Raw genomic sequence first — 10150 nt, 5'->3', positions numbered from 1 at the left:
GGGAGAGGCTGTCCCACTAAAGGTAGGCTTTGCAACAACCTAATTAACTGTAACATGAGAGGTTTGCAGGCAAATTGGTATCAGGCTCAAGGAGACTAAGCTTTAGGAAAAAATGCTGGGGTGAACATGGCAACAACAAACATCGGAGTATCTTGACAAGGGTTAACAAGCTTAATCTTCATGCTGGGACACAAATGACACTGCAGTTTGCTCTGAAAACAATTGTGACTAAGGATGAGCAAAGCTGCGGGGCTTTCAAGTAGACTTCAATATGTTTGTGGCTTTTTAGTACTTAATCTGAAACCTTATTAAATTGCATGTGATTTACTTTCTGTTAAGTCCTTATTAATTTAACAAAGAACAAATCCAAGTGGAATGAAAAGAGGCAGGATCAACTGATAGCACTCCAACACAAAGTAGAACAAAACTATAGTCACATTACTAAATATAACCAAAGCCCGTACACTTCATGCCTGCAAAAGTTGCTCTGAAGTTTATTCCTTTCTACGAAAGTCATGCTCTAATATCTTTAATAATAAAACATGGATTTGAATACTCAAAAAAGCATGAATGGGGTTACCTGTCACAGATTACAGACAATATTAAAAGAACCATCTCTGATGGATGTGAATGTCTTGTGCCATTTAGTTCTCCAGTGGGACCCTGAATAAGTAGTTGGAGAACCGATCATTGTACAAAGAGCTTGCTATTTTTTGCAGCAGTCTGGCATTTTTGGTGATCTTCCTGCAGTTGTATCTGGCTCTTTAGTTTTTTTTTCTACAGGTACCCCCATTTCTATGACCAGATCTTGCAGGACCCAGTTAGAGGTAAGATCTTCTAAGCTGGTGTGTGTTCTAAAGGGGAATTGATATGACTTGTGATGATGACTTGTGACTGGAGAAACTGGGGCAAAGGAAGAGTTCTGAGGTTGAGGAGGGAGGGGGAGGATGGTTTCCTTATGCTCATCTACCCACAGAAGAGAAAGGATGGGAGGAACAGGAACCAGCACCGAGGAGAAGGTGGGTCAGAGCTTTCCTGGGATGCTACAGGAAATAAGGAGAAACCAGCAGAGTTGCTACAGAAGAAGAAATACCCTGGCTGAGTTCTGATCGTGCAGCTGGTTTCCACCAAAAAACCAGAACTTGGGGTCCTGAGTTCCAATTGCTCTTGTCCCAAAGACCTCCACATTCAGCACAATCTCCTTTTCATCCTTATCCTAAGGCAGAGTCCTCATTCTTCATAGGGGCTGCTTCTCTGCCCTTCTCCAGGACTACCCTCACTCAGTTCAAATTTCTTATCTTCCACCCTGTCCAAAGCTTCTACTCCCAGAGCCCTCCTCAATGAGCCTTCTAGGTCCCTTGCCTTAAAGTCTCTGTCCTTGCCTCTGTGCCAGCCTCTTCTCATGGGTGACTGCTTGGATGTTAACATGTTGCAGCATCTGTAGAGGAGAGTCCAGTTCCTGCTCTGCTGGAGCAGAAAAGCAAGCCATCCCTGAAATAATCTGCTCAGGGTTATTCTGAAGCCAGGGAAAAGGTTTCCAAGAAAGACCAAACCTAGGATTTTCACACCCTATATTGTGAGAGAGAGAGAGGGGTAGAATTTGCATTTCTCTGTTTTTGAGGGTAGAAAGAGCAGGGTAAATGACAAGAAGCAGGTACGGCAGCAGAGAGGTGCCCCATCAGCAGCTTCAGGTCTCAGCCCCTGCCAAACTGAGCAAGAACCTTGTCTCTATAGGCCCAGTTATCTCACTGCATCTTCTTTCAAACGAGCAAATGTTAGTGGTGTCTCTGGGCAGGAAGAGCCTTTCAGGCAGGCTCTGTAGCACAGCTGTAATTTCTGCTACTTTTGCATTTGTTATTTCTGGGGAAGTTTCAGGACTATCTCAAGTCAGCACTGAAAGGATTTTAAATTCAGACCTCCTCCAGGCAAAACCAAATTCCTTCCTTAGGGGGTATTGCACCAGTAATGGTGCTAATACATGAGCAAAACTGCTAGGTATACATATAAGCAAAACTTCTAGGTTTACATATATAGTTTTATTAATTTAAAAACTTTATTCTACTCATCTAGTAAAACCATCCGTAAGTGAAGGTTTTCTGAAGAGCCTGTCTATGCCATTGCTGCTGGTGGCAATTATCTTTAGTGGTATCAAGGTTATATGTGTAATGTTTTGGTTTCTGTAATTAAGTTTTTGTGTCAAGGAGCGGCAATGTCAGGTGCTGCTCTGTAAGGGAAGATGAGCTGGAGCGAAGGGTGACAGCAGGGCAGTGGCCTCAGCGATGCAGTCCCAGGGTAATTGAGCAAAGCGAGCAGAGCAAGTCCAGCGACAGTAACCAGGGCCAGTCACAGTCCAGTGCTTGCCAGGCAAGTCCATAGGAAAAAGGTCCAAGGTCAAGCCAGAAAAGCAAATTGGGTCTGGGTCAGCAACGTACCTGGGCAGGCATAGCCATAGTCATAATTTAGCTGAGGCAAGGACCACAGGCAAGAAAATGCAGCTACTTGATGAAACAGGAGGATGTGATGAGGATCCTCACAGCTCTTTTCCCAGCAGCAGCATCCAGGGCCACGTAGTTGCATCTGTCTGGGCTGGCCTCGAGCCCAAGCAGCCAAGCCTGTAGAAGGGACAAAAGAAGTTACAGAGGCTGTTGGGTGGTTGGGGGAGCAGACACCTATTCTATGACAAATCCATTAGAGTTCGTAATTATCTTAGTTTGTGTTTCTCTACCTCTGTAATTCATCTTTGTAATCAAGTGCAGTTAGAGGAAGAGAGGAGGGCCAGGACCCAGGAGCTTTCACTGCCGCTGGGGGTTTCAGAACATCAGCTTTTGCTGAGTCTGGTGGAAGAAGCAGCTCCCTACAGCCTCAGTGCTTAATGTCTCCAGTACAAACAGCTGAGATTAACCATTCTCTGCTGGCTTTCTCCTCCTCTGTGCCATGTACTCTTCGCTGGGTAAAAAACTGGCTGGATGGCCGTGCCCAGAGAGTGGTGGTAAATGGAGTTAAATCCAGTTGGTGTCCAGTCACAAGTGGTGTCCCCCAGGGCTCGGTGCTGGGGCCGGTTCTCTTTAATATCTTTATCAATGATCTGGACGAAGGGATCGAATGCACCCTCAGTAAGTTCGCAGATGACACTAAACTGGGCGGGCGTGTTGATCTGCTTGAGGGTAGATTGGCTCTGCAGAGGGATCCGGACAGGCTGGACCGATGGGCTGAGACCAATGGTATGAGGTTCAACGAGGCCAAGTGCCGGGTCCTGCACTTGGGTGACAACAACCCCATGCAGCGCTACAGGACTGGGGCAGAGTGGCTCGAAAGCAGCCCAGCAGAAAAGGACCTGGGGGTGTTGGTTGACAGCCGGCTGAATATGAGCCAGCAGTGTGCCCAGGTGGCCAAGAAGGCCAACAGCATCCTGGCCTGTATCAGGAATAGTGTGGTGAGCCGGACTAGGGAAGTGATCATCCCCCTGTACTCGGCACTGGTGAGGCCCCACCTCGAGTACTGCGTTCAGTTTTGGGCCCCTCGCTACAAGAGGGACATTGAGGTGTTGGAGCGTGTCCAGAGAAGGGCTACAAAGCTGGTGAGGGGTCTGGAGGACAAACCTTATGAAGAACGACTGAGGGAGCTGGGCATGTTTAGCTTGGAGAAGAGGAGGCTGAGGGGAGACCTTATCACCCTCTACAACTACCTGAAAGGAGGTTGTAGAGAGATGGGGGCTGACCTCTTCTCCCTGGTGACAAGTGATAGGACGAGGGGAAACGGGTTCAAGTTACGTCACGGGAGGTTTAGATTAGATATTAGGAAACATTTCTTCACTGAAAGGGTTATTAAACATTGGAATAGGCTGCCCAGGGAGGTGGTGGATTCACCATCCCTGGAGGTGTTTAAAAAAAGGGTAGATGGGGCACTTAGGGACATGGTTTAGAAGTGGCTTTTGTCAGGGTAGGTTAAAGGTTGGACTTGATGATCTTAAAGGTCCCTTCCAACCTCAACAATTCTATGATTCTATGATTTTCCACCTTTATAATCCAAGCTCCTTTTCTGCAATCAGAAAGCTTTCTCTGGAGCAGCCTGTCGTAACTGTGTTTGCCAACTGATTTCTCACCTGCATGCAGCTCTGACGTTAGGACCATGCTGTTCTTGCAGCCACATGTCAGCTCTTCTGGGTTAGCCTGAAGTATTTTTCCCTTCACAAATTACACGCAAGGTAAAGCAGCCTTTTTTTTGCTCCCTGATTATACACATACCTTCAAGCAGTGTTCTTTCAAGCAATGTCCATCATTCTCCTCCTGCCCAGAGATATGGAGGAGGAATCAACATTATCTGTTCTTAGTTCTGAAATGGCATCATAGTGACATAGTCTTCAGGGTTCCTCAGCTTAAACAGCCATCACAAAAAATGTTGCCTACCACTTGATCACAAATTCTTTCCCATCCAACTAAACATGGAATAGATTTTTTTTAAAAAAATGTTGTTGGACATTGCAAAACTGAAAGTGTCTGGAAACCCTAGGAATGTGCTGTAATAACCTGCTACTTATGCAAGTCCTTTCTGGACTTGTACCTACGCAGTCTTTGGGATGCAGGTGCTATCTAGTGTCTCTCCAGAACAACAGGCCTTTTGGGACTGGGGAGGGCCAAGGCAGAAGCTGCCATCAGAGCCTTTGAGCACCAATAATGTTAAGTATTGCATGAGCAACCGGCAAGGCTGTCGGAAAAGGTTTTTTCCTCATCTAACCCGTGCAGTGGCAGGGTAACAGTTGGCAAGCTTGCACACAAACTTTCTAGAATAAGAGCAGAGCTTTGGGACCACGTGCGTAAGGAAATCTGAGGACCTGAGCAGCTCTGTGCAGCTCCTGTTTTTTCTCATCCGACAGAAAATTCCCCTCGGGGCTGTATGACGCGTCTGAACCGCCTCATTTTGATGCAGTTCTTACCACTTTAGGCTTCACCTCGGCCTGGCAGTCTTAACCTTGTGGGTGACCCTTTGTAAACTTATTCTTCTTCAAAGGTTTGAGTATGGGTATTTCCTGTATATATTCTAAACAAAAGCAGTGGAGAGCAAGGCGGGCTGGTCAGCGGGCTGGTCACCCCCCTCAGCCTCTCTTTCGTGGCTGAAGCACTTTGCAAACCATCGCTTTAAGTGCCATCACCTAGTCCCATAACTCATACTGTCATTTTCTTGGCCAACAGGTCTGCTTCAGTTTGCTAGCATTGACTGCCAAGATCCACCGTAGGAAGGCAGACTGAAGCTGGGAGACCTTAGACCTGGATGAGCACTTGGATTCATCTTCCTGATGTTTTCTCCATGGCTCATTACACCCCTCCTTTAACCACTTTTAGAATGGGGATGTTTATTATACACGTACTTCTCAGTAGGCCATGGTGCACAATATACCATGTAGTTTTTTATTTACTCTGTGTGTGGGAGCAAATGGGATTTAGATTATGCAAGGTGCTCACCTTTATTCAGTTTGTTTTATCTAAAGCGACCCTTTGCTAAATTGACTGAGATGATAATTGAGTGTTTCTCTCAACGGGTAGTTAAAACAGAAGCTGTTTGGGTTTGTGCCCTGTGGTGAGTGTGCCTGCGGGGAGGGAGACCTCTCTGCTGGCATCCCAAAAGCTTTTGCAGGTGCTACTGTCTGCGAACCACAGTGGGTTTATTTGCATCCTGCCCAAGGCTTTGGTGGGACATCGGGTGAAGCTGCCGTGGGGCATCCCTTGGGTGGGCCGTGCTGCCAGATGGCCAAGGGAGGGAGGAAGCATGGGTGCACGGTGGGGGGGATGCACTCACCCCGTCCCTCAGGAAGGGCATCACTTTTGTCATTCAAGGGCATTTTCCTGGCACCTGCTACCATTATACCCAGGTCCCTGGTGGACATGTCCAAGCTTTACAGCGTGGTCAGGGGAGCAGAAAAGCAGCAGGACTTGGCCAGAGGCACTTGGTGACCCTGAAGCAGAGCCCTTGTCTTAATCACTCTTCTCAGGTACATGTGCACATCACCAAGCTTGCAAGCAGTGCAGAGCCCTCAGTAAGTGCAGCACACCTGAGTCTTTCCTTTGCTTGCTCCCGTCTATGAGCAGGATAGCACATGTGTGCGTCTAGTGCTCTTACGGCATGGGATGTACTCCCGGGGTGTCACTGTTGGCCACAGTTTGACCCCATAGCATCAATGCTCCCTCTGTGTATGCCTGGAGCTCTCTACCCTGACCTCAATTCTAATCAGTAAAACAATAAAGTCAGAAATCACTCTGAAGCCCACAGCTGTGTCCCTGTAGATGTGCAGGGGGGCTGGCTACCTAGCCACAGGTGAATCAGAATGCACAAATTTTTCTTGGCGTTCTGCTCTGTGTCAGTCTGACACCGACCTCCTCTCCCTTAAAGACCTCATTCATCATCACTTACAGGTGGGTCCCTACCTTTGGCTTTTAATACAGCTCAGTGACTGTGCCACATGTTTGTTCTGTGGTAGGAATGAACAAAATATTCATCTAGGTCCTGGCATCGGGCTGGAGTTTGAGGGACGTGTATTAAATTTGGAGGTAAACGGACAGCCAAAATAAATACATGGATTTGAGCATACAAGGTGCATAGGTTCCTTCACCTGTCTGTGCTAAAGCATGGATTAATTTTATCCTCATGACATGCTGGGAAAGAGTCAACGCTTGGTCTCCCTGAAAGTCACCATACGTTCTGGCTAGTTTTCTTCCTTTCTAGAAGGAAGGGTTTTGGCGAACACAGTGCTGCTGCAGCTGGGAACAGTGCTTAAAATAACACTGAGGCTCCAGCTCAGATTGGTGGCCTCTGGCAGCTGCACCGTGGATTGCCAGGAAGAACTGTTTGCATCTTCAAACTGTAGGGGATGTTCTTACTGGTGCAGAAATATTAATTGCTAAAAGCTTTGTGCCATGACAGGCTGGTAAGGAGGTAGATTTACCGTAAAAAGGCAACCCAGGGTATAGGCAGCAAGTTTGTGCTGCTGTGAGGCCGGGTGACTCAGGCTCTGATGGTCTGTGTCCTGCTTAAGGACTTGAAGGACAAAATTTGCTGCAATGACTCTTTCATTTCAGCGCTTTAATGCCCGAGAAGATTTACCACATCTGCGTCTCGGTGCTATGCTGTGTCAGTGAGAGGCTAAAAATAAAACAGTTCCTTTTATTGCACGGGCAGTAGACAACGTGGCAAAGAAGCCTTGCTTATACAGGTCATCGGGTTTAATTAGCTTCAGGTCATGCGGTAACCAGCATCTGCTCTCGGGCACCAGGCCCCGGGTGGCTTTGTGCTGTACAGGCTTTGGTTGCCCTTGTCGGTCACAACACAGGAGCCACTACCCCATTCAAAATGTGTTGTACACCTGAAGGATGTTTTATCTGGGCATTACAAATGGGGCATTGCACACACCTGCTCCCAGCCCAGCCATGCAATTGCTGGGTAACCCTTTGGTAACATGCGTGACCCTCAGCTTTCCTCCCTGCAAGAAAAGGGCTCCTGTTCGCTCCCAGGAGGCTTATGAGGACAGAGACTTCTCTGTGGGAGCAGGGGGCATCTTGTGTGAAGCCTTTCCCTTCGCTGTGATGGTGGGTTTTAATTACAGCTGATTGCAGGCTCTTTTTACTGCTAGTTGCCATGCTCCTGGGCAGAAGTGAAGGACACTGCCCAGACAGGCTGAAGGCATCTATCCCAGGGCTGAAAGCTCTTTATCTCCAGGACTGCGCAGCAGCTCTGAACAGCAGCAGAAACTGGATGTGAATACCAAAGTGCTCATCCTGCATAACCTTTCTGGAGCTTGTATTGGAAGACCCTGGGAATATCTGTGTATTTTCTTTCCCGTTCTGTGTTTTTAGTTATGTTCCTTGCCCTGGTCCCTCATTTTTCAGAGTACTCAGCCTTTATTTAAAAATAGATTAAGGGTTTCTTGCATGAATGTTAGCCAAGAAGCAGTCTCTGATGTGGCTCACTTGGTGCCAGTTCAGTGCAGATGAAGGGGAAGTGGGAAGAACAGCGCAAGCAGGTGACAAGTCACCAGGGGCTCCACTGGTGTCACAACTCCTTTTCTCTTCAACACCCCTTGTCACCTGTCCAAGGTGGTCGGCAAAAGGTAACACCCTGGGAACAGCCCTGACGCCAGACAGGGGTCTCGCAGCAGATCTGGGCAGTTCTCTGCTCCTCACCCTGGACATAGCACAGGGTGAGGGGGCAGCTTGGGCTCTTCAGTGGGTCACACAGCTGCAATGGGGCAGATAAGGGCTGGGAGCAGGAGTGAGGCTTACACATGTCTGTGTCCGTGATGTCTCTGGCTGATAGAGAGACTTGGTGGTTGTTTTCCTGTTGGGATCAACGTGGCAGCTGAAAGATAAAAGGGCTTCTGTGAATAGGAAGGAAAACATCCAGAGCTCCCATCTGGGTTTGGCAGCCTGAACCGCACTGGAGCGGGGCTCCATGGAGAAGAGATGAGGCTATAAAGGATCCATGGGAGGAACTGGCTGGGCTCCAGCCTGTGTCGCCCGGGCAGGGTGTGGAGCTGTGGATCTGTGCTCGGTCCCTGCACCTTGCTGCCCTCTCCTCAGCCGGCGTGCGGCTCGTGTGGAAATTGCAGTTCACCAAGGGCTTGAATTTCACAGCAGGCATTCGGCGGCTCGCCAGCACGCACCTACTGCCTTCAAAAGCTGCAGAATGCTGGCTTTCTCAGGTGCCACCAGGCTTTTGGTGTCCCCTGTTCTCACGTCCAAAGGAGCCTTACGCGTAGGTCAAGAGCGAGTGGTCAGACAGAAGGATGTCTGGACATCCCAGTCTGGTGACTGTGCTCCATGAAACCCTATGTAATGTTGCTAACTCTGGGAGTGATGAGCTCCCCCAGTGCTCCCTATATACCTTCCTGTGCTTTTGCTTCCATGTGTACCCATTTAGTTTCCTGATTCCCACCCAGCCTTCTCAGGTGCATTTCCAGAGCCTCAATCTGCTAGCACTCAGTTTTGCAGCTTATGTGGCTGTGCCTTTTTCTGTATTTTCTAGTGGATGAGATACTAATTAGTGTGGATCACATCTATTTCCAGCTGAGCTGACTTTCCGTATTTATAGGTGCCAATCGCAGGCTGGTAACTAGGTACAAAATAATAACCAAGGTGAGCATATGACTGTCACAGAACTGGGCTTTGTTCTTGCAGCTGCTTACATTTGATTCTGTAACAGCTTTTCCTTTCTGATTTTTATTCTTCTGTTTTTCTCTATCAAAGCTCAGCCTTTTGTCGGTTTTGTCCCAGACACAGGCTAAGGCTTATGGTGATTTTTATCTGGCAGTGAGCATCAGGATTCAAATGCAAAATTATGTGCAGTTTATGTGCTTCCAGCCACCCAGAATGTATTGCTGGCCCTTCTGGTTGCTGTAAGTTGCTCACTGGCTAAATTACCTTGGTGATCTGTGAATTGTGTTTTGGCTACCCTTACACGTCTTTGAGGTAGTTAAAGCCATGATATATCTCAAAACCAAGAACTTGCTTTCTCCAGATTCGAGGAGATGGCTGAAACGAGTTGCGTTCCTCCGTGGAAGGGAACCGCACACACATCTACGTGAGGATGGTGTCTCTGACTCAGCAGGTCGCCGTTCCTGGCCTTGGGTGAAGGAGCCGGTGGAGGCAAAGCAAAGCCACGTGCTGAAAGGATGAGGGGTAAGCGGCCTGTGCTGCAGGCAGGAAGGCTGAGAGACAGCAACGAAGCGACTCTGACAGTAAGGAGATGAAACCATGTCAGTGGGCTGCCGTGACCTCCTTCCCAGCCGCGTGGCCCGAGCATCTTGGCAACTCCACAGAGCAGTTGTGGGCAGGCATTCCTACATGCTTATTTCCTTTCCTTATAATATGTGATGGGGAAAATGATCATCACCTTGCTGTCTTTCCTGTTAGAATTGCTTTCCTAACATCCACTACAGATGTCTCTGGCTGCAATTTAAATAAGTGCACATAACGACCAAAAAAGGCGGAAAAACTCCTAAGAAGAATAATTTGAGGAGGAGGGTGGGAGAAGGAAATGGGTAGAATCGCTATTTTTGGGATGAAAGTGTTGTGATTAAGGGGCATAGGAAGTACAGACCAACTTTTTTGTGTGTGCACTTAGCATCTTGAATCCAGGATCTTTGCAAACACTATTTACTATT

This window comes from Rissa tridactyla, chromosome 4 (genome assembly GCF_028500815.1).
Source record: "Rissa tridactyla isolate bRisTri1 chromosome 4, bRisTri1.patW.cur.20221130, whole genome shotgun sequence".
In the NCBI taxonomy this organism is placed as follows: Eukaryota; Metazoa; Chordata; class Aves; order Charadriiformes; family Laridae; genus Rissa; species Rissa tridactyla.
Note: the sequence above shows the minus strand (reverse complement) of the source record.